At 47.4% G+C, this 23,973-nt stretch overlaps 1 protein-coding gene across 2 annotated transcripts in view; it reads right to left on the bottom strand.

Annotated features, from left to right (window-relative positions):
* The window catches only part of LOC112218026 (B-cell lymphoma/leukemia 11B), a 66,605-nt gene that overhangs the window by 4,573 nt on the left and 38,059 nt on the right, over positions 1–23,973 (bottom strand). The window lies entirely within an intron of this gene.

The following is a 23,973-nucleotide window of genomic DNA, read 5'->3' as shown; positions in this document are numbered from 1 at the left end:
GAGAGAGACAGAGAGAGAGTGAGAGAGAGAGAGAGACAGAGAGAGAGTGAGACAGAGAGAGAGTGAGAGAGAGACAGAGACAGAGACAGAGACAGAGAGAGAGAGAGAGAGACAGAGAGAGAGAGAGAGAGAGAGACAGAGAGAGAGAGAGAGAGAGAGAGAGACAGAGAGAGAGAGAGAGAGAGAGAGACAGAGACAGAGACAGAGACAGAGAGAGAGAGAGAGAGAGAGAGAGAGACAGAGACAGAGAGAGAGAGAGAGAGAGAGAGAGACAGAGAGAGAGTGAGAGAGAGAGAGAGACAGAGACAGAGACAGAGACAGAGAGAGAGAGAGAGAGAGAGAGACAGAGACAGAGAGAGAGAGAGAGAGAGAGAGAGAGAGAGAGAGTAAGTGGTTGGTTCCTATTTCCAATTTTAATAAGAGGTGTCTGCTAAATGACTAACATGAAAAAAATGTAGAAAGAAATGCATGACTGTGGGAATCATCATCAACATTTCATGGATCACCGATATAATAGCATATAAATAATCAAGGTATATAAGCAGCATACGTTGATTGACACGTATCTGATTTTTGCATATCTGGTATGGCAGCATCTAAAAACATCATCTCAATGGCCTTAACAGGACCATGGGGGGGTGTTAGGAGGGGGTGGGGGGTGGGGGTTAGGGAAGGTGGGGGAAAGGGAAGCAGCCATGGGGAAATTACAACTGAGAGATGGAAGGAGAGGATAAAGGGGGAATGAGCGGGGGGGTCAGAGAGACAAAGGGTGGGAGAAAGAGACAAGAAAGAAAGATGGTATGATAAGGAAAGAGAGGAGAGAGAGAGAAGGATAGATGGAGAAAGGGAGAGAGGGATATGTAGACAGGGAGAGAGAGAGAGAGAGAGAGAAGGAGAGATGGAGAAAGGGGAGAGAGAGAGAGAGGAGAGAGAGAGAGAGAGAGAGAGAGACAGAGAGACAGAGACAGAGACAGAGAGAGAGAGAGAGAGAGAGAGAGAGAGAGAGAGAGAGAGAGAGAGAGGGAGGAGAGAGGGAGAGAGAGAGAGAGAGAGAGAGAAAGAGTAAGATATCTCTCTCTCTCTCTCTCTCCCCTCCCTCCCTCCTCTCTCTCTCTCTCTCTCTCTCTCTCTCTCTCTCTCTCTCTCTCTCTCTCTCTCTCTCTCTCTCCCTGTCTACATCTCTCTCTCTCTCTCTCTCTCTCTCTCTCTCTCTCTCTCTCTCTCTCTCTCTCTCTCTCTCCTCTGCATCATCTATGACAAATGGTCCTTTAAATGGTCTTAAACTTAATGAAACCAATTGAATGCATCAGTCGGTGTGGCACGGCCCATCTGTCTATGAGTCATAAAGGCTTGGTTTGGAGCTTTGATTCAACGCAGGCTAACTCAGGCTAACTCAGGCTAACGCAGGCTTTAACTCAGGCTAACAGGCTAACTCAGGCTAACTCAGACTAACTCAGGGCAGTCATGTTGCAGTTTCTATAGGCCTGCTGCATACAGTGTGTGTGTGTGTGTGTGTGTGTGTGTGTGTGTGTGTGTGTGTGTGTGTGTGTGTGTGTGTGTGTGTGCTGCTCACTAGGCATCTGCATCCACTTTATCATGTTATGTGGGTCTACTGCCAGCGAGAAAGCATTATGGTAGTCTTACTTCGACTCTGTCGTGTTCCCGGCCCGGGCTCAAAGTCTTTAGTGATCAAATGAAGGGTATTTTAGATGGCTACACACACACACAACACACAACCACACACACACACACACACACACACACACACACACACACACACACACACACACACACACACACACACACACTGATTGAGAGAAGAACAGACAATAGCCTCTCATTAACACGCTGACCCGCCTCCCCGGGGATCTGTCTAACCAATCACTGAGCCAAGACAGCACACGTCGCCGCGGTTACGCGAGTCTGTCTGTGTGCGTGTGTGTGTGTGTGCGTGCGTTAGTGCGTGTGCGTGTGTGTGTGCGTTAATGCTTACTGTGTGTGTGTGTGTGTGTGTGTGTGTGTGTGTGTGTGTGTGTGTGCGCGTGCATGCTTACTTGTGTGTGTGCGTGCGTGCGTGTGCTCGTGCGTGCATCATTACTTTTGTGTGTGTGTGGGGGGGCGTCTGCCTGTTTAGTTTGGCTGGTCTTCACAGAGCTGCTTGGCAGACAAGTGCTGGACAGCTTACAACTTGGACAGGGAGAAGAGAAGGAGAGAGGGAATGAGGGAAGGAGGGATGAGGAGGAGGGATAAGGAGCAGAGTGCAAGGAGAGAGGGAATGAGGGATGAGGAGGAGGGGTAAGGAGGGGAGTGTAAGGAGAGAGGGAACGAGGAATGAGGAGGGATAAGGAGGGGAGTGTAAGGGAGAGGGAACGAGGGATGAGGAGGAGGGATAAGGAGGGGAGTGTAAGGAGAGAGGGAATGAGGAATGAGGAGGGATAAGGAGGTGAGTGTAAGGGAGAGGGAACGATGGAACGAGGGATGAGGAGGAGGGATAAGGAGGAGAGTGTAAGGAGAGAGGGAACGAGGGGTGAGGAGGAGGGGTAAGGAGGGGAGTGTAAGGAGAGAGGGAATGAGGAATGAGGAGGGATAAGGAGGGGAGTGTAAGGGAGAGGGAACGAGGGAACGAGGGATGAGGAGGAGGGATAAGGAGGAGAGTGTAAGGAGAGAGGGAACGAGGGATGAGGAGGAGGGATAAGGAGGGGAGTGTAAGGAGAGAGGGAACGAGGGGTGAGGAGGAGGGATAAGGAGGAGAGTGTAAGGAGAGAGGGAACGAGGGGTGAGGAGGAGGGGTAAGGAGGGAAGTGTAAGGAGAGAGGGAACGAGGGATGGGGGGATAAGGAGGGGAGTGTAAGGAGAGAGGGAACGAGGGATGAGGAGGAATGTAAGGAGAGAGGTGTAGGGTCTTTAGGGATCAGACACATCCCAGCTAGAACATTTGGTTCTTTGGAAGTTATAGGAACGTATGTGTTTCGTTTCACATTGGTTGTGGGAAAGAAGCCATAAGTTTCCTGACCGGTAAAACTGAATGTTTTTTCTATGTTCTGAGAACAGCAGTGAACATTTTGCCTGTTCTGGGAATGTTTACTTTTAGTTCCAGGGAGGTTCTGAGAATGTTTGACTCTGGTTCTAGGGAGGTTCTGAGAACGTTTGACTCTGGTTCTAGGGAGGTTCTGGGAACTTTTGACTCTGGTTCTAGGGAGGTTCTGAGAATGTTTGACTCTGGTTCTAGGGAGGTTCTGGGAATGTTTACTTTTAGTTCCAGGGAGGTTCTGAGAATGTTTGACTCTGGTTCTAGGGAGGTTCTGAGAACGTTTGACTCTGGTTCTAGGGAGGTTCTGGGAACTTTTGACTCTGGTTCTAGGGAGGTTCTGAGAATGTTTGACTCTGGTTGCAGGGAGGTTCTGAGAACGTTTGACTCTGGTTCCAGGGAGGTTCTGAGAACGTTTGACTCTGGTTCCAGGGAGGTTCTGAGAACTTTTGACTCTAGTTCCAGGGAGGTTCTGAGAACGTTTGACTCTGGTTCTAGGGAGGTTCTGAGAACGTTTGACTCTGGTTCCAGGGAGGTTCTGAGAACGTTTGACTCTTCTTCCTTAAATGTTTTCCTGGGAGGTTTAATTTCCTTAAAACTTTCAATCAGACTTTTAATAACAGTGCTTTTTTTGGGTCAACTTTTTTTAAACTCCAAGCACAGATAGGAAATGTGGAAATTCATGCAAACACATTACTTTTTTATATTGTGACACGGCATCATTGAGATTCAAACCTGTAATCTTGTGTTCTCTACCCAGGGAAATTAGTCCACTGCACCACCAGGATGGCGCTAGCATGCTGTTTATTTTAGTTTAGTCAAACAGACCCATTTCAAAGGAAACAAGCACTCATTATGATCAGCACACCTGAACACGTAACAACGTAGAGTATAGAGCGAATTTTGTTGATGCTGAGAACAGAATGTTTTTAAATAACATTCTTAGAACGTTCTCTGAGTTTTCCTGTGTTTTTTTATGGAACGTTTTCTCAACATTCTCAAAACAATTTGAAAACATGGATTTAAATAGATCCACGAGGAAACCTGTAGGAAACGTTATGCTGAAGTACTGAAATTCCCACAGAAGAACGTTATTTCTTGATGTTCTCTAAACAATTGTTGAACGTTACAAATGTTAAACCACTTGGAGAACATTCCTAGAACATTGCCAAAGTTTTCATTAAATGTAACTATGTTTGAACTTTTAAGAAACGTTCTGTTAAAGTAATGAAATACCAAGAAAACGTAGTTTTACTGAGAATGTTCCAAAGCCAAGCGGGATCAAGCCAATCCTGCACCATTCATTGAAAGTTGTTGGACATTTGTGTGCAAAACAACCATAGGACAACCACAATCTCATCCATCTGTAAGCAACATATTGTTCTCAGGGGACCTGATGATATAGTATGTATAGTATGTATTGTTATAGAGAGCATTACACAGGGTACCTGATGATATAGTATGTATTGTTATAGAGAGCATTACACAGGGTACCTAATGATATAGTATGTATAGTATGTATTGTTATAGAGAGCATTACACAGGGTACCTGATGATAGTATGTATAGTATGTATTGTTATAGAGAGTATTACACAGGGGACCTGATGATATAGTATGTATAGTATGTATTGTTATAGAGAGCATTACACAGGGTACCTGATGATATAGTATGTATTGTTATAGAGAGTATTACACAGGGGATGATATAGTATGTATTGTTATATAGTATGATATAGTATGTATTGTTATAGAGAGTATTACACAGGGTACCTGATGATATAGTATGTATTGTTTATAGTATAGTATGTATTACACAGGGTACCTGATGATATAGTATGTATTGTTATAGAGAGTATTACACAGGGTACCTGATGATATAGTATGTATAGTATGTATTGTTATAGAGAGCATTACACAGGGACCTGATGATATAGTATGTATAGTATGTATTGTTATAGAGAGTATTACACAGGGTACCTGATGATATAGTATGTATTGTTATAGAGAGTATTACACAGGGTACCTGATGATATAGTATGTATAGTATGTATTGTTATAGAGAGCATTACACAGGGTACCTGATGATATAGTATGTATTGTTATAGAGAGCATTACACAGGGTACCTAATGATATAGTATGTATAGTATGTATTGTTATAGAGAGCATTACACAGGGTACCTGATGATATAGTATGTATTGTTATAGAGAGTATTACACAGGGGACCTGATGATATAGTATGTATAGTATGTATTGTTATAGAGAGCATTACACAGGGTACCTGATGATATAGTATGTATTGTTATAGAGAGTATTACACAGGGGACCTGATGATATAGTATGTATAGTATGTATTGTTATAGAGAGTATTACACAGGGTACCTGATGATATAGTATGTATTGTTATAGAGAGCATTACACAGGGTACCTGATGATATAGTATGTATTGTTATAGAGAGTATTACACAGGGTACCTGATGATATAGTATGTATAGTATGTATTGTTATAGAGAGCATTACACAGGGTACCTGATGATATAGTATGTATAGTATGTATTGTTATAGAGAGCATTACACAGGGTACCTGATGATATAGTATGTATTGTTATAGAGAGCATTACACAGGGTACCTGATGATATAGTATGTATTGTATGTATTGTTATAGAGAGCATTACACAGGGTACCTGATGATATAGTATGTATTGTTATAGAGAGCATTACACAGGGTACCTGATGATATAGTATGTATTGTTATAGAGAGCATTACACAGGGTACCTGATGATATAGTATGTATTGTTATAGAGAGCATTACACAGGGTACCTGATGATATAGTATGTATTGTTATAGAGAGCATTACACAGGGTACCTGATGATATAGTATGTATTGTATGTATTGTTATAGAGAGCATTACACAGGGTACCTGATGATATAGTATGTATTGTTATAGAGAGCATTACACAGGGTACCTGATGATATAGTATGTATTGTTATAGAGAGTATTACACAGGGACCTGATGATATAGTATGTATTGTTATAGAGAGCATTACACAGGGTACCTGATGATATAGTATGTATTGTTATAGAGAGCATTACACAGGGTACCTGATGATATAGTATGTATTGTTATGTATTACACAGGGTACCTTATATAGTATGCATTGTTATAGACAGTATTACACAGGGTACCTGATGATATAGTATGTAGTATGTATTGTTATAGAGAGCATTACACAGGGTACCTGATGATATAGTATGTATTGTTATAGAGAGTATTACACAGGGTACCTGATGATATAGTATGTATTGTTATAGAGAGTATTACACAGGGGACCTGATGATATAGTATGTATTGTTATAGAGAGCATTACACAGGGTACCTGATGATATAGTATGTATTGTTATAGAGAGCATTACACAGGGGACCTGATGATATAGTATGTATTGTTGTAGAGAGTATTACACAAGGGACCTGATGATATAGTATGTATTGTTGTAGAGAGTATTACACAAGGGACCTGATGATATAGTATGTATTGTTGTAGAGAGTATTACACAAGGGACCTGATGATATAGTATGTATTGTTGTAGAGAGTATTACTGATGTAACAGTGTAGTTGAACATCATGGGGGAGGACAATATGGGATCAAGCCTTGCCACGCTCTTAGTCCTACAATTACATACATCTCAATGTTAGGTAATGCATTTTAGAGTGTGTGTGTGTGTGTGTGTGTGTGTGTGTGTGTGTGTGTGTGTGTGTGTGTGTGTGTGTGTGTGTGTGTGTGTGTGTGTGTGTGTGGTTAGCTAGTCAAGCCCCCAGAGACCCTCTCCCTGTATGAATTTGCATCTTCCAGAGAGAGTGCCATATGCTGTTAGAGCTGCGTGTCTGTTAATAGACTGGCAGCTGAAGGCTCGGCTGATCACTTGGCTGACGGCTCGGCTGATGACTCTCGGTTGATGACTCTCGGCTGAAGGCAAGGCTGAGGGCTCAGCAGAGGGCTCTTGGCTATAGTCTAATGACGGACAAACACAAATTTCATCACCTTCTCTTACAAGCAGGACGAGAGAGAGGGAGAGGAGGAGAGAGTAAGAGGAGGAGAGAGTAAGAGGAGGACAGAGAGGGAGAGGAGGAGAGAGAGGGAGAGGAAGAGAGAGTAAGAGGAGGAGAGAGAGGGGAGGAGGAGAGAGTAAGAGGAGGAGCGAGTAAGAGGAGGAGAGAGAGGGAGAGGAGGAGAGAGTAAGAGGAGGACAGAGAGGGAGAGGAGGAGAGAGAGGGAGAAGAAGAGAGAGTAAGAGGAGGAGAGAGAGGAGAGGAGGAGGAGAGGAGAGAGTAAGAGGAGGAGCAAGTAAGAGGAGGAGAGAGAGGGAGAGGAGGAGAGAGTAAGAGGAGGAGGAGAGAGGAAGAGGAGGAGAGAGAGGAAGAGGATAGAGAGGAAGAGGAGGAGCGAAGAAGAGGAGGAGAGAGGAAGAGGAGAGAGAGGAGAGGAGGAGAGAGAGGAAGAGGAGAGAGAGGAAGAGGAGAGAGAAGAAGAGGAGGAGCGAGGAAGAGGAGAGAGAGGAAGAGGGGGAGCGAAGAGGAGGAGAGAGAGAGGAGGAGAGAGAGGAAGAGGAGAGAGAGAGAAGAAGAGGAGAGAGAGGATGAGGGAGAGAGAGTAAGAGGAGGAGAGAGAGGGGAGAGGAAGAGAGAGTAAGAGGAGGAGAGAGAGGAAGAGGAGGAGAGAGAGGAAGAGGAGGAGAGAGAGGAAGAGGAGGAGAGAGAAGAAGAGGAGAGAGAGGATGAGGAGAGAGAGGAAGAGGAGGAGAGAGAGAGGAGAGGAGGAGCGAGGAATTGGAGGAGAGAGAGGGAGAGGAGGAAAGAGAGGGAGAGGAGGAGAGAGGAGGAAGAGGAGGAGAGAGAGGAAGAGGAGGAGAGAGAGGGAGAGGAGGAGCGAGGAAGAGGAGGAGAGAGAGGGAGAGGAGGAGAAAGAGGGAGAGGAGGAGAGAGAGGAAGAGGAGGAGAGAGAGGGAGAGGAGGAGAGAGAGGGAGAGGAGGAGAGAGAGGATATGCAAATGATCCTATCAGGGCTCTGCATCTTGTGATGTCAGCTGTCTCTGTGTGATGCTGTGAAATCAGCCACCCCATCAGGAAATACAATATCTACATGTAGTAGAGACCCACAAAGCCTGGCGGACACACACACACACACACACACACACACACACACACACACCAGAGTAGACACACAAAGACACAAATACACACCCACGAATACACAAATACACACCCACGAATACACAAATACACACCCACAAATACACAAATACACACCCACAAATACACAAATACACAGGAGAGAGAATACACAAATACACACCCACAAATACACAAATACACACCCATCAGGAAAATACACAAATACACACCCACAAATACACAAATACACACCCACGAATACACAAATACACACCCACGAATACACAAATACACACCCACAAATACACAAATACACACCCACAAATACACAAATACACACCCACAAATACACAAATACACACCCACGAATACACAAATACACACCCACGCCAGGGAGAGAGGGGATGTATGTCTATCTATCGCTCCAGCCAATAAAGACTGTGCTATGATTCAATTTACAGTAATTACTGTCGTCCGTCCACTGACACACACACGATTCTGTTAGCTTATACACACACACACACACACACACACACACACACACACACACACACACACACACACACACACACACACACACACACACTACCAGTTACCGCACTTATGCTGTAGTCTCCATGGACACAGCGATGAGATCAAATGGCCCAATTTGCTGCCCCCATCCCCGTCCCTCCTCACACACACGCCCACACACTTCAGTCAACATGACTGGGATGAGAGGTTAACTCGCTAAATTGAATCGCGTGGCAGTTATATGGTTATGTGACAATCCGTGCAGCAATGTTAGAGACTCACAGCTTATCACTTATCTCTTTCTATTGGCTCTGAGGAGAGAGTTGCCTATATAGACACAGATCTAGGAGCAGCTTACCTGAACAAATCATAAAAGTGGATGCAAAACTGATCTTAGAGCAGTGTGTCTAGGGAGAAACATTATTCTACTCCAAATTGATTGGGGTGGCCATAGTGGGAGGGTCCTGTAGCCATATTGGGAGGGTCCTGTAGCTATAGTAGGAGGGTCCTGTAGCCATAGTGGGAGGGGCCAGTAGCCATAGTGGCAGGGGCCAGTAGCTATAATGGGAGTGGCCTGTAGCTATAGTGGGAGGGTCCTGTAGCCAGAGTGGGAGGGTCCTGTAGTCACAGTGGGAGGGGCCAGTAGTCATAGTGGGAGGGGCCAGTATCCATAATGGGGGGGCTGTAGCCATAGTGGGAGGGTCCTGTAGCCATAGTGGGGGAGTGGGGGTCCTGTAGCAGTGGGAGGGGCCAGTGGGAGGGGCCAGTGGGAGGGTCCTGTAGCAACAGTGGGAGGGGCCAGTAGCAATAGTGGGAGGTGACAGTAGCCATAGTGGGAGGGTCCTGTAGCCATAGTCGGAGTAGTCAGACAGGAAGTCATTAATGGTGAGTATATGCATAGAGGTGGGCCAATCATAAAAGAGTTCACACCCTCCTAGGTTAGTTTCTGCTAAACCACCACCAGGCCAATTAGGTATTCTATATGGACCTTAGATCTTAAGACTAAAGTCGCTTTTGTTCTTTCCAGATTGGCTTTAATTGTAATTATTTGCTTCAAAAGCACAAGCAAAATGTCAGGGAGCAGAGAGAGAGAGAACTGTGCCATGGTATTGAATTGTCTGTACTCCAGTATTTATGCTGCAATAGTTTGTGTCAGGGGGCTAGGGCCAGTCTGTTATATCTGGAGTATTTCTCCTGTCTTATCTGGTGTTCTGTGTGAATTTAAGTATGCTCTCTCTAATTCTCTCTCTTGCCCTCTCTCTCGCCCTGGGACCATGCCTCAGGACTACCTGGCCTGATGACTCCTTTCTGTCCCCAGTCCACCTGGTCGTGCTGCTGCTCCAGTTTCAACTGTTCTGCCTGCGGCTATGGAACCCTGACCTGTTCACCGGACGTACTACCTGTCCCAGACCTGCCGTTTTCAACTCTCTAGAGACAGCAGGAGCGGTAGAGATACTCTGAATGATCGGCTATGAAAAGCCAACTGACATTTACTCCTGAGGTGCTGACCTGTTTCACCCTCAACAACCACTGTGATTATTATTATTTGACCATGCTGGTCATCTATGAACATTTGAACATCTTGGCCATGTTCTGTTATAATCTCCACCCGGCACAGCCAGAAGAGGACTGGCAAGCCCACATAGCCTGGTTCCTCTCTAGGTTTCTTCCTAGGTTTTGGCCTTTCTAGGGAGTTTTTCCTAGCCACCGTGCTTCTACACCTGCATTGCTTGCTGTTTGGGGATTTAGGCTGGGTTTCTGTACAGCACTTTGAGATATCAGCTGATGTACGAAGGACATTAGATTGATTGATTGATTGATTGAATGATTGATTGATTGATTGATTGACTACATCTGGGGGTTTGAGAAAATGAGGCTTGGTAAGATTTGAAGTAGCAGAGGGATTAACACACTCGGTAACACACACACACACACACACAGTAACACACACAGTAACACACACAGTAACACACACACACATGGTAACACACACACACACAGTAACAACACACACACAGTAACACACACACACACAGTAACACACACACACATGGTAAACACACACACACACAGTAACACACACACGGTAACACACACACACACAGTAACACACACACGGTAACACACACACACACAGTAACACACACACGGTAACACACACACACACAGTAACACACACACGGTAACAACACACACACAGTAACACACACACACACACGGTAACACACACAAACTGGTAAGACACACACACACGGTAACACACACACAGTAACACACACAGTAACACACACACAGTAACACACACACAGTAACACACACACAGTAACACACACACACAGTAACACACACACACACAGTAACACACACAGTAACACACACACAGTAAACACACAGTAAACACACACAGTAACACACACACAGTAACACACACACACAGTAACACACACACACACAGTAACACACACAGTAACACACACACATGGTAACACACACACACAGTAACACACACACACACAGTAACACACACACACAGAGTAACACACACACACAGTAACACACACACACACACACACGGTAACACACACACACACAGTAACACACACACAGTAACACACACACAGTAACACACACACACAGTAACACACACACACACACAGTAACACACACAGTAACACACACACATGGTAACACACACACACAGTAACACACACACACACAGTAACACACACACACAGAGTAACACACACACACAGTAACACACACACACACACACGGTAACACACACACACACAGTAACACACACACAGTAACACACACACAGTAACACACACACACAGTAACACACACACACACACTGTAACACACACACAGTAACACACACACACAGTAACACACACACAGTAACACACACACACACAGTAACACACACACACAGACAGTACACGCACACGGTAACACACACACACACAGTAACACACACACACACAGTAACACACACACACACAGTAACACACACACACACACACACACACAGTAACACACACACAGTAACACACACACACACGATAACACACACACACGGTAACACACACGGTAACACACACACAGATAGACACACACACACTCCCACACACACACACACACACGGTAACACACACACACACGGTAACACACACACAGTAACACACACACACACAATAACACCCACACACACGGTAACACACACACACGGTAACACACACACACACGGTAACACACACACAGATACACACACACACACTCCCACACACATACACACACACAAACGGTAAGACACACACACACAGTAACACACACACGGTAACACACAGACAGTGACACACACATAACACACACACACACACGGTAACACACACGGTAACACACACACACACACACGGTAACACACACACAGATAGACACACACACACTCCCACACACACACACACACACGGTAACACACACACACACGGTAACACACACACAGTAACACACACACACGATAACACCCACACACACGGTAACACACACACACACGGTAACACACACACAGATACACACACACACACACACACTCCCACACACATACACACACACACACGGTAACACACACACACACACAGTAACACACACACGGTAACACACACAAACGGTAAGACAGTGACACACACGGTAACACACACACACACACGGTAACACACAGACAGTGACACACACATAACACAAACACACCCTCTGATGGGCCACAGATTCAGAGTGACACACACACACACACTGCTCCCTGACACACACACACACACACACAGTAACACACACACACTGCTCCCTGACACACACACACACGATAACACACACACACACTGCTCCCTGACACACACACACATAGTGCCTCCCAGGCTGGATGCACCTGTCAGGGGTGAGGTGCTGTATAAAGGTCCTCATTAGCATGGCTTTGATTTAGAGGCTCACGGGGATCCCCTGCAAACTCTCCCCCTGCTTCTGTTCCCTCACCTCGCCTCCCGCTCCTCCCTGTCTCCTTACCCCTCAAACCCTCCTGATATCACCCTCTTCCCCCTCATCTCTCCCCTGTTCTCCTTTCCCTTCCTCATCTCACTCTTCCTTCCTGCTCCGCTTACCTCCCGCTCCCCTCTCTCTTTACCTCCTCACCTCCTCCCCTCGCCCCCTGCTCCCCTCTCTCTTTACCTCCTCACCCCCTCCCCTCCCCTGCCCCCTGCTCTCCTCTCTCTTTACCTCCTCACCTCCTCCCCTCGCCCCCTGCTCCCCTCTCTCGTCACCTCCTCCCCGCTCTACCTGCTCTCCAGCTCCCTCTCTCTTGACCTCTGTCTCCTCACCTCCTCCCCTCGCCCCCTGCTCCCTCTCTCGTCACCTCCTCCCCTCTCTACCTGCTCTCCTGCTCCCCTCTCTCATCACCTCCTCCCCTCTCCACCTGCTCTCCTCTCTCTTGACCTCCTCACCTCCTCCCCTCGCCCCCTGCTCTCCCTCTCTCTCACCTCCTCCCCTCTCCACCTGCTCTCCAGCTCCCCTCTCTCTTGACCTCCTCACTTCCTCCCCTCGCCCCCTGCTCCCCTCTCTCATCACCTCCTCTCCTCACCCCCTAATGCCCTCTCTCCTGCTCCCCTTTCCTTCCCATCCTGTCCTTCCTGTCTCTCCTGTCTCTACTGTCTCTACTGTCTCTGCTGTCTCTGCTGTCTCTCCTGTCTCTCCTGTCTCTACTGTCTCTGCTGTCTCTGCTGTCTCTCCTGTCTCTCCTGTCTCTACTGTCTCTACTGTCTCTCCTGTCTCTACTGTCTCTGCTGTCTCTCCTGTCTCTCCTGTCTCTACTGTCTCTGCTGTCTCTGCTGTCTCTGCTGTCTCTCCTGTCTCTCCTGTCTCTACTGTCTCTGCTGTCTCTCCTGTCTCTCCTGTCTCTACTGTCTCTGCTGTCTCTACTGTCTCTACTGTCTCTACTGTCTCTGCTGTCTCTGCTGTCTCTGCTGTCTCTACTGTCTCTACTGTCTCTGCTGTCTCTCCTGTCTCTACTGTCTCTACTGTCTCTGCTGTCTCTCCTGTCTCTCCTGTCTCTCCTGTCTCTCCTGTCTCTACTGTCTCTACTGTCTCTCCTGTCTCTCCTGTCTCTCCTGTCTCTCCTGTCTCTCCTGTCTCTGCTGTCTCTGCTGTCTCTCCTGTCTCCCCTGTCTCTCCTGTCTCTGCTGTCTCTCCTGTCTCTACTGTTTCTACTGTCTCTCCTGTCTCTGCTGTCTCTCCTGTCTCTGCTGTCTCTCCTGTCTCTCCTGTCTCTCCTGTCTCTGCTGTCTCTCCTGTCTCTACTGTCTCTCTGTCCTGCTGTCTCTCCTGTCTCTGCTGTCTCTACTGTCTCTCCTGTCTCTACTGTCTCTCCTGTCTCTACTGTCTCTACTGTCTCTACTGTCTCTCCCTCCTGTCTCTGCTGTCTCTCCTGTCTCTCCTGTCTCTGCTGTCTCTCCTGTCTCTACTGTCTCTGCTGTCTCTACTGTCTCTACTGTCTCTCCTGTCTCTCCTGTCTCTCCTGTCTCTACTGTCTCTCCTGTCTCTACTGTCTCTCCCTCCTGTCTCTCCTGTCTCTGCTGTCTCTCCTGTCTCTCCTGTCTCTACTGTCTCTCCTGTCTCTACTGTCTCTCCTGTCTCTACTGTCTTTCCTGTCTCTCCTGTCTCTCTTGTCTCTCCTGTCTCTCCTGTCTCTCCCTCCTGTCTCTACTGTCTCTCCTGTCTCTGCTGTCTCTCCTGTCTCTGCTGTCTCTCCTGTCTCTGCTGTCTCTCCTGTCTCTGCTGTCTCTCCTGTCTCTCCTGTCTCTCTTGTCTCTCCTGTCTCTCCTGTCTCTCCCTCCTGTCTCTACTGTCTCTCCTGTCTCTCCCTCCTGTCTCTACTGTCTCTCCCTCCTGTCTCTACTGTCTCTCCCTCCTGTCTCTACTGTCTCTCCCTCCTGTCTCTCCTGTCTCTCCTGTCTCTCCTGTCTCTCCTGTCTCTACTGTCTCTCCCTCCTGTCTCTACTGTCTCTCCCTCCTGTCTCTACTGTCTCTCCCCTCCTGTCTCTCCTGTCTCTCCCTCCTGTCTCTCCTGTCTCTACTGTCTCTCCCTCCTGTCTCTACTGTCTCTCCCTCCTGTCTCTACTGTCTCTCCTGTCTCTCCTGTCTCTCCTGTCTCTCCCTCCTGTCTCTCCTGTCTCTACTGTCTCTCCCTCCTGTCTCTACTGTCTCTCCCCTCCTGTCTCTACTGTCTCTCCTGTCTCTCCTGTCTCTCCTGTCTCTCCTGTCTCTACTGTCTCTCCTGTCTCTACTGTCTCTCCCTCCTGTCTCTCCTGTCTCTACTGTCTCTCCCTCCTGTCTCTCCTGTCTCTACTGTCTCTCCCTCCTGTCTCTCCTGTCTCTCCTGTCTCTACTGTCTCTCCCTCCTGTCTCTCCTGTCTCTCCTGTCTCTCCTGTCTCTCCTGTCTCTCCCTCCTGTCTCTCCTGTCTCTCCCTCCTGTCTCTCCTGTCTCTCCTGTCTCTCCTGTCTCTACTGTCTCTACTGTCTCTCCTGTCTCTCCCTCCTGTCTCTCCTGTCTCTCCTGTCTCTCCTGTCTCTCCTGTCTCTCCTGTCTCTCCCTCCTGTCTCTCCTGTCTCTCCTGTCTCTCCTGTCTCTACTGTCTCTACTGTCTCTACTGTCTCTCCCTCCTGTCTCTCCTGTCTCTCCCTCCTGTCTCTGCTGTCTCTGCTGTCTCTCCTGTCTCTACTGTCTCTACTGTCTCTGCTGTCTCTGCTGTCTCTCCTGTCTCTGCTGTCTCTGCTGTCTCTGCTGTCTCTACTGTCTCTGCTGTCTCTCCTGTCTCCTGCTGTCTCTCCTGTCTCTCCTGTCTCTGCTGTCTCTGCTGTCTCTGCTGTCTCTCCTGTCTCTACTGTCTCTGCTGTCTCTGCTGTCTCTGCTGTCTCTACTGTCTCTACTGTCTCTCCTGTCTCTACTGTCTCTGCTGTCTCTCCTGTCTCTCCTGTCTCTACTGTCTCTACTGTCTCTACTGTCTCTACTGTCTCTACTGTCTCCTGTCTCTGCTGTCTCTCTCCTGTCTCTACTGTCTCTCCTGTCTCTACTGTCTCTACTGTCTCTGCTGTCTCTCCTGTCTCTCCTGTCTCTGCTGTCTCTCCTGTCTCTCCTGTCTCTCCTGTCTCTCCTGTCTCTCCTGTCTCTCCTGTCTCTCCTGTCTCTCCTGTCTCTCCTGTCTCTACTGTCTCTACTGTCTCTACTGTCTCTCCTGTCTCTCCTGTCTCTACTGTCTCTACTGTCTCTACTGTCTCTCCTGTCTCTACTGTCTCTACTGTCTCTCCTGTCTCTACTGTCTCTCCTGTCTCTCCTGTCTCTCCTGTCTCTACTGTCTCTCCTGTCTCTCCTGTCTCTACTGTCTCTACTGTCTCTCCTGTCTCTCCTGTCTCTCCTGTCTCTCCTGTCTCTCCCTCCTGTCTCTCCTGTCTCTCCTGTCTCTCCTGTCTCTACTGTCCTCTCCTGTCTCTACTGTCTCTACTGTCTCTCTCCTGTCTCTCCTGTCTCTCCTGTCTCTCCTGTCTCTACTGTCTCTACTGTCTCTCCTGTCTCTCCTGTCTCTCCTGTCTCTCCTGTCTCTCCTGTCTCTACTGTCTCTACTGTCTCTACTGTCTCTCCTGTCTCTCCTGTCTCTCCTGTCTCTCCTGTCTCTACTGTCTCTACTGTCTCTACTGTCTCTCCTGTCTCTACTGTCTCTCCTGTCTCTCCTGTCTCTCCTGTCTCTCCTGTCTCTCCTGTCTCTCCTGTCTCTCCTGTCTCTACTGTCTCTACTGTCTCTACTGTCTCTCCTGTCTCTCTCTGTCTCTCCTGTCTCTGCTGTCTCTACTGTCTCTCTTGTCTCTCCTGTCTCTGCTGTCTCTCCTGTCTCTCCTGTCTCTCCCTCCTGTCTCTCCTGTCTCTACTGTCTCTACTGTCTCTCCTGTCTCTGCTGTCTCTACTGTCTCTCTTGTCTCTCCTGTCTCTGCTGTCTCTACTGTCTCTCTTGTCTCTCTTGTCTCTCCTGTCTCTGCTGTCTCTCCTGTCTCTCTTGTCTCTCCTGTCTCTGCTGTCTCTACTGTCTCTCTTGTCCCTCCTGTCTCTCCTGTCTCTCCTGTCTCTACTGTCTCTCCCTCCTGTCTCTCCTGTCTCTACTGTCTCCTCCTGTCTCTCCTCCTGTCTCTACTGTCTCCTCCTGTCTCTCCTGTCTCTACTGTCTCTACTGTCTCTCCTGTCTCTGCTGTCTCTACTGTCTCTCCTGTCTCTCCTGTCTCTGCTGTCTCTCCCTCCTGTCTCTCCTGTCTCTACTGTCTCTACTGTCTCTACTGTCTCTACTGTCTCTCCTGTCTCTCTTGTCTCTCCTGTCTCTACTGTCTCTACTGTCTCTACTGTCTCTACTGTCTCTCCTGTCTCTCCTGTCTCTACTGTCTCTACTGTCTCTCCTGTCTCTCTTGTCTCTCCTGTCTCTACTGTCCCTCCCTCCTGTCTCTCCTGTCTCTACTGTCTCTACTGTCTCTCCTGTCTCTCCTGTCTCTGCTGTCTCTCCTGTCTCTACTGTCTCTCCTGTCTCTACTGTCTCTACTGTCTCTACTGTCTCTACTGTATCTCCCTCCTGTCTCTCCTGTCTCTACTGTCTCTACTGTCTCTCCTGTCTCTGCTGTCTCTCCTGTCTCTCCTGTCTCTCCCTCCTGTCTCTCCTGTCTCTCCTTTCTCTCCTGTCTCTACTGTCTCTCCTGTCTCTACTGTCTCTACTGTCTCTCCTGTCTCTGCTGTCTCTACTGTCTCTCCTGTCTCTCCTGTCTCTACTGTCTCTGTCCCTCCTGTCTCTCCTGTCTCTACTGTCTCTACTGTCTCTCCTGTCTCTCCTGTCTCTCCTGTCTCTCCCTGTCTCTCTTGTCTCTCCTGTCTCTACTGTCTCTCCCTCCTGTCTCTCCTGTCTCTACTGTCTCTACTGTCTCTCCTGTCTCTCCTGTCTCTGCTGTCTCTCCTGTCTCTACTGTCTCTCTTGTCTCTCCTGTCTCTCCTGTCTCTCCTGTCTCTCTCTACTGTCTCTCCCTCCTGTCTCTCCTGTCTCTACTGTCTCTACTGTCTCTCCTGTCTCTGCTGTCTCTCCTGTCTCTCCTGTCTCTCCTGTCTCTGCTGTCTCTCCTGTCTCTACTGTCTCTACTGTCTCTCCTGTCTCTCCTGTCTCTGCTGTGAGCGGCAGAAAGCCTAGCGGTTAAGAACGTAGGGCGTAAACTACAGTATCATTATTTAGAAAGACTTGTGTGGATTGCAAACCAGGCCCGTACAGTAAGTCTCGACTCAGCGTGGTTCTGGGCAGGAGAGTGAAAAGGGTACATGTCTTCTCAAGCCAGAGACTGTGGAGACGCAGGAAAGGAGCAGAGACCATATGGCTACTGTGAGGGGGGCAGTAGCAGGAAGGGAGTAGAGACCATACGGCTACTGTGAGGGGAGCAGTAGCAGGAAGGGAGTAGAGACCATACGGCTACTGTGATGGGGGCAGTAGCAGGAAGGAGTAGAGACCATACGGCTACTGTGAGGGGGCAGTAGCAGGAAGGAGTAGAGACCATACGGCCACTGTGAGGGGGCAGTAGCAGGAAGGGAGCAGAGTAAAGACCATACGGCTACTGTGAGGGGGCAGTAGCAGGAAGGGAGTAGAGACCATACGGCCACTGTGAGGGAGCAGTAGCAGGAAGGGAGTAGAGACCATACGGCTACTGTGAAGGGGGCAGTAGCAGGAAGGGTGTAGAGACCATACGGCCACTGTGAGGGGGCAGTAGCAGGAAGGGTGGAGTAGAGACCATACGGCCACTGTGAGGGGAGCAGTAGCAGGAAGGGAGTAGAGACCATACGGCCACTGTGAGGGAGCAGTAGCAGGAAGGGTGTAGAGTAGAGACCATACTGCCACTGTGAGAGGGGCAGTAGCAGGAAGGGAGTAGAGACCATACGACCACTGTGAGGGGAGCAGTAGCAGGAAGGGGGAGTAGAGACCATACGGCTACTGTGAGGGGCAGTAGCAGGAAGGGAGTAGAGACCATACGGCCACTGTGAGGGGGCAGTAGCAGGAAGGGAGTAGAGACCATACGGCTACTGTGAGGGGGCAGTAGCAGGAAGGAGTAGAGACCATACGGCTACTGTGAGGGGGCAGTAGCAGGAAGGGAGTAGAGACCATACGGCTACTGTGAGGGGGCAGTAGCAGGAAGGAGTAGAGACCATACGGCCACTGTGAGGGGAGCAGTAGCAGGAAGGGAGTAGAGACCATACGGCCACTGTGAGGAAGGAGTAAAGCTCTCACCCAGTTTGTACGGCTCCACACTAACTCAAAGCAGGCATAGGCCCAGTATAACTACTTGCATGTGTGTGACCTCCGTGTGTGTGTGGGGGGCTTGAAGTGCGGACTGAGTGTGAATGAAACAATAAAGATATCCCGTATCTACATACAGATATCCCGTATCTACATACAGATATCCCGTATCTACATATAGATATCCCATATCTACATAACGATATCCCGTTTCTACATACAGATATCCCGTATCTACATAAAGATATCCCGTATCTACATAACGATATCCCGTATCTACATAAAGATATCCCGTATCTACATACAGATATCCCATATCTACATACAGATATCCCGTATCTACATACAGATATCCCATATCTACATAAAGATATCCCATAGCTCCAGCAACATAACCAGACAGGCAATAACAACCAGCCTCTCATGTTGCAAACTACGAGAGCTGCTCTGCTATAATCCTCCAGGGCATCTCTCAAGGCACAGGGACTGCTCTGCTCCAATCCTCCAGGGCATCTCTCAAGGCACAGGGAAAAGGTGTGAAAAGGAACTGTGAAGGCCTCTCAGTCAGTGAGAGCTTTGTCTCTTGGCTCAGCCTCTGGAATCGCTCAGAGAAAGATTCTTAACTCATAACTGGTGTGTGTGTGTGTGTGTGTGTGTGTGTGTGTGTGTGTGTGTGTGTCTGTGTGTGTGTGTGTCTGTGTGTCTGTGTGTCTGTGTGTGTGTGCGCTCTGCCAACTATTATGTGATACTGGATGAGTTCGATAGGCGACTATCATCTGTGCTTGTGGCTGAGAGAAGACAGGATTCAGGGAAAGGAGAGAAGAAAGAAAGAGAGGGAGAGAAAGAGATTTGGAACCAAGCACTGATCACCCCAATCCACAAAAGTGGAGACAAATTTGACCCCAATAACTACCGTGGGATATGCGTCAACAGCAACCTTGAGAAAATCCTCTGCATTATTATTAACAGCAGACTCGTACATTTCCTCAGTGAAAACAATGTCAAATTGGCTTTTTACCAAATTAACGTACAACAGATCACATATTCACCTTGCACACCCTAATTGACAAACAAACAAACAAAAACAAAGGCAAAGTCTTCTCATGCTTTGTTGATTTCAAAAAAGCCTTTGACTCAATTTGGCATGAGGGTCTGCTATACAAATTGATGGAAAGTGGTGTTGGGGGTAAAACATACGACATTGTAAAATCCATGTACACAAACAACAAGTGTGCGGTTAAAATAGGCAAAAAACACACACATTTCTTCCCACAGGGCCGTGGGGTGAGACAGGGATGCAGCTTAAGCCCCACACTCTTCAACATGTATATCAACGAATTGGCGCGGGCACTAGAAAAGTCTGCAGCACCCGACCTCACCCTGCTAGAATCTGAAGTCAAATGTCTACTGTTTGCTGATGATCTGGTGCTTCTGTCACCAACCAAGGAGAGCCTACACCAGCACCTAGATCTTCTGCACAGATTTTGCCAGACCTGGGCCCTGACAGTAAATCTCAGTAAGACCAAAATAATGGTGTTCCAAAAAAGGTCCAGTCGCCAGGACCACAAAAATAAATTGCATCTAGACACCGTTGCCCTAGAGCACACAAAAAACTATACATACCTTGGCCTAAACATCAGTGCCACAGGTAACTTCCACAAAGCTGTGAGCAGTCTGAGAGACAAGGCAAGAAGGGCATTATATTCCATCAAAAGGAATGTAAAAGTCAACATACCAATTAGGATCTGGCTAAAAATCCTTTATGGTTGTGAGGTCTGGGGTAAGCTCACCAACCAATAACTTACAAAATGGGACAAACACCAAATTAAGACTCTGCATGCAGAATTCTGCAAAACTATCCTCTGTGTACAACGTAGAACACCAAATAATGCATGCAGAGCAGAATTAGGCCGATACCCGCTAATTATCAAAACCCAGGTAAGAGACGTAAATTTTACAACCACCTAAAAGGAAGTGATTCCTAAATCTTCCATAACAAAGCCATCACCTACAGAGAGATGAACCTGGAGAAGAGTCCCCTAAGCAAGCTGGTCCTGGGGCTCTGTTCACAAACACAAACACACCCCACAGAGCCCCAGGACAGCAGCACAGTTAGACCCAACCAAATCATGAGAAAACAAAAAGAGAATTACTTGACACATTGGAAAGAATTAACAAAAAAACAGAGCAAACTAGAATGCTATTTGGCCCTAAACAGAGAGTACACAGCGGCAGAATACCTGACCACTGTGACTGACCCAAACTTAAGGAAAGCTTTGACTATGTACAGACTCAGTGAGCATAGCCTTGCTATTGAGAAAGGCTACCGTAGGCAGACATGGCTCTCAAGAGAAGACAGGCTATGTGCTCACTGCCCACAAAATGAGGTGGAAACTGAGCTGCACTTCCTAACCTCCTGCCCAATGTATGACCATATTAGAGAGACATATTTCCCTCAGATTACACAGATTGACAAAGAATTCGAAAACAAATCCAATTTTGATAAACTCCCATATCTACTTGGTGAAATTCCACAGTGTGCCATCACAGCAGCAAGATTTGTGACCTGTTGCCTTGAGAAAAGGGCAACCAGTGAAGAACAAACACCATTGTAAATACAACCCATATTTATGCTTATTTATTTTATCTTGTGTCCTTTAACCATTTGTACATTGTTAAAACACTGTATATATATAATATGACATTTGTAATTGTTTTGAAACTTCTGTATGTGTAATATTTACTGTTAATTTTTATTGTTTATTTCACTTTTGTATATTATCTACCTCACTTGCTTTGGCAATGTTAACACATGTTTCCCATGCCAATAAAGCCCCTTGAATTGAATTGAATTGAAATTTAGAGAGAGAGGAAGAGAGATGGAGGGTGTTGAGAGAGAGGTGGAAAAGGGTGTGTGAGAGAGAGAGAGAGAGAGAGAGAGAGAGAGAGGGGAGAGAGGGAGAGAGAGGGAGAGAGAGGGAGAGAGAGAGAGATAGAGATAGAGAGAGAGAGAGAGAGAGGGAGAGAGAGAGAGGGAGAGAGAGAGGGAGAGAGAGAGAGAGAGAGAGAGAGAGAGAGAGAGAGAGAGAGAGAGAGAGAGAGAGAGAGAGGGAGCATCCCCTGGCTCTTATCAGTCTGATGCATTTCCTGTTCCTGGCAGAGTTCCTGCAAAGCTTATGGTTAAGAAGGCTTTCATCCATCCAGACTGTGCCTTCAGCACACACACACACACACACACACACACACACACACACGTTTGTTTTACCATCCTTGTGGGGACTAAACAATGTATTCCATTTTAAATCATATTTTTCCTAACCCTAAAGTATATACTGTATATTATTTAAATAAAAAAATCTGGTCCCCACAAGGATAGTAAAATCAAACACACACACACACACACACACACACACACACACACACACACACACACACACACACACACACACACACACACACACACACACACACACACACACACACCAGCCACACACACACACACACACACACACACAGGACACAGACACAGACACAGACTACAGGACCAGACTACAGACACAGACTACAGGACCAGACTACAGGGCCAGACTACAATACCAGACTACAGACATAGACTACAGAAACAGACTACACTCCTAGACTACAGACACAGACTACAGGCACAGACTACGGGACCAGAATACAGGACCAGACTACAGACACAGACTACAGACACAGACTAGAGACACAGACTAAATTATGTTCTGGGAAAGACTAAGGAGGAGAAGGGCTGTGTGTTCTGGGAAAGACTAAGGAGGAGAAGGGCTGTGTGTTCTGGGAAAGACTAAAGAGGAGAAGGGCTGTGTGTTCTGGGAAAGACTAAGGAGGAGAAGGCCTGTGTGTTCTGGGAAAGACTAAGGAGGAGAAGGGCTGTGTGTTCTGGGAAAGACTAAGGAGGAGAAGGGCTGTGTGTTCTGGGAAAGATTAAGGAGGAGAAGGGCTGTGTGTTCTGGGAAAGACTAAGGAGGTGAAGGGCTGTGTGTTCTGGAAAAGACTAAGGAGGAGAAGGGATGTGTGTTCTGGAAAAGACTAAGGAGGAGAAGGGCTGTGTGTTCTGGAAAAGACTAAGGAGGAGAAGGGATGTGTGTTCTGGAAAAGACTAAGGAGGAGAAGGGCTGTGTGTTCTGGAAAAGACTAAGGAGGAGAAGGGATGTGTGTTCTGGGAAAGACTAAGGAGGAGAAGGGATGTGTGTTCTGGGAAAGACTAAGGAGGAGAAGGCCTGTGTGTTCTGGAAAAGACTAAGGAGGAGAAGGGATGTGTGTTCTGGGAAAGACTAAGGAGGAGAAGGGATGTGTGTTCTGGGAAAGACTAAGGAGGAGAAGGCCTGTGTGTTCTGGAAAAGACTAAGGAGGAGAAGGGCTGTGTGTTCTGGAAAAGACTAAGGAGGAGAAGGCCTGTGTGTTCTGGGAAAGACTAAGGAGGAGAAGGGCTGTGTGTTCTGGGAAAGACTAAGGAGGAGAAGGGCTTTTAGGTCGACTTATTATCACGGTACCTCTGTAACCTTGCAGAGATAATTCCCCTGACTGTATAGTCATCAGCCAATATGGACATTCAACACAGAGCACACATTTACAGGACAAATGGGGACATATACAGTATTTAGTAGGAAACTACTGTGCAAAGAAAATGAGATGAAAAAAATGCATGAATGGTAACTGAATGGTAACTGAATGGTAACTGAATGGTAACTGCAGTAATCAAGGCCTCCGATACCTCTTTGTGGTGAAACACATTGTAAACCATCAACACTGTCTCTTCACGTTCACGGTGATACACCACCCAGACAGATGTGGCCAATAAGACGATAAGAAACACAGTGCCACTCTAAAGTAACAAGGATTACCCGTCTTTACAGAACCGCACTAA

The sequence above is a fragment of the Oncorhynchus tshawytscha genome, linkage group LG18, assembly GCF_018296145.1.
Source record: "Oncorhynchus tshawytscha isolate Ot180627B linkage group LG18, Otsh_v2.0, whole genome shotgun sequence".
NCBI lineage: Eukaryota > Metazoa > Chordata > Actinopteri > Salmoniformes > Salmonidae > Oncorhynchus > Oncorhynchus tshawytscha.
Note: the sequence above shows the minus strand (reverse complement) of the source record. Positions and strands in the feature narration are given on the sequence as shown.